Consider the following 1702-nt stretch of genomic DNA (forward strand, 5'->3'; position numbering starts at 1 on the left):
TGAGGGAAGATTGGGAAGAGTACAGCATAGCCACCTGTGATGACATAAGCTAATGATGAAGCAGCATGGCATCACCCATGGAAGCTCTACAGTCCTGACCCCATATCCCATTTGAGGGATCCTGAAGAACGACTACACCAACAAAGGATAGGAAACAACACAGACCATTAGTAGTGGGATGAATAATTTGTATATCCATTCAATGGAATGCTGTACAGCAGAAGAAATGTACTCATTTTAAAGTGTGAATGTAAGCTTTCGGTTTTAATTATGTACAAAAGCACATAAAACCATGTTATTCATGAATACATGTTCTTAAACTATTTTCATTACTATTTTATTAATCTTGATATTTTGCCTGCATGTATGTCTGTACACCGTGTGCATGTCAGGTGTCATAAAAGGCTGGAAGAGGGCATCAGATCCCTGAGAACTGGAATTACAGTTTTAAATCACCATGTAGGTGCTGGGAATTGAGTCCATGTCCTCTGGAAGAGCAGCAAGTGCTCTTAACTGCTGAGCCATCTCTCCAGCCCCTATGAATATGTATTTATAGTAAAACTAAGGAGAAAAGCAAGAATAATAAAAATATTCTTAAAAGCCTCAAAATTGTTGTTAACTCTTATATTTAAAGTTATTCTTTGTAGTATTTAAGTTGAATGCTACTTTATGTCTTGGTTGTAAACGCAAGAAAAATTGGGGTTTGTATTAGAGCATTTACCTGCACATATATTAAGAATCAACTCTTTCAGAATTTTGTATATCTTGTATCAAAACTTAGTACTAGATAAGAAGTTAGCCACCCCCAGCACACACCAAAAACTAACAAAAATCCAATAAATGTAGACTAACTCTCAAAGGTAACCACTCCCAACAAGCAAACGAATAAAAGCAAATACAAACTTCCCTCAAATTTCAGTGTTTGAGCACAGCACATTTACAAGGTTTGGCTCCAACCAAGAAAACTGTAGAGAACTCTGAAGGAGCTGATAAAGAAGGAACAGAGAGGGCTCTGTCTACTGATAACAGTTTCAGAGAAGTATGATTAGAGCCTTGTACATGCTTAGGAAAGTATTACTTTCCTAATAGTTTTCTTTTTGTATCATAAATAGTATGATAAATAAATATTCATGGTATGTAATAATTATTTAAAATTAACACACATATTGTTCTTAATTAAATATTGTAAATATTACAATCTATTCAGACAATGAGTTCATATGTTCACCTTTAAGAATTTAAATTTTGTTATTCTGACAAACTGTTCAGGCATGCCTAATATGCCTACATATAGTTCTTCTATTTAAAAAAAAAGTAGAATCTTTTTAAAGACTGTAGCTTTTTTGCACTGACATAAAATTGTATGTATTTACAACATACAACCTGACATACACATACACCATAGAATGACTAAATCTAGATTATTGAAAAGTGAGTTGCCATATATAATTAACATATTGTGATAAGAACATTTTACATGCACTTAAGTTTTTCAAGAATACAAAATAGTATTTATCATAGTCACCATGTGTACAATAGCGCTAAGATAAACAGATTCCTTTAATAAAAGAAAGCATAAAATTAGACAACTACCCAATTTGAGGAATAGATGATTTCCTTCTTTTAAAAATGTAGTTCTGCTCTACCATTGTCTTAGAGAGAGAGAGAGAGAGAGAGAGAGAGAGAGAGAGAGAGAGAGAGA

At 33.4% G+C, this 1702-nt stretch overlaps 1 protein-coding gene across 6 annotated transcripts in view; it reads right to left on the bottom strand.

Moving 5' to 3' along the window:
• Window positions 1-1702, bottom strand: part of Rfesd (Rieske Fe-S domain containing) — a 15413-nt gene that overhangs the window by 12316 nt on the left and 1395 nt on the right. The gene's annotated exons all lie outside the window — the stretch shown is intronic.

The sequence above is a fragment of the Grammomys surdaster genome, unplaced genomic scaffold (genome assembly GCF_004785775.1).
Source record: "Grammomys surdaster isolate TR1022 unplaced genomic scaffold, NIH_TR_1.0 126391, whole genome shotgun sequence".
Taxonomy (NCBI): domain Eukaryota; kingdom Metazoa; phylum Chordata; class Mammalia; order Rodentia; family Muridae; genus Grammomys; species Grammomys surdaster.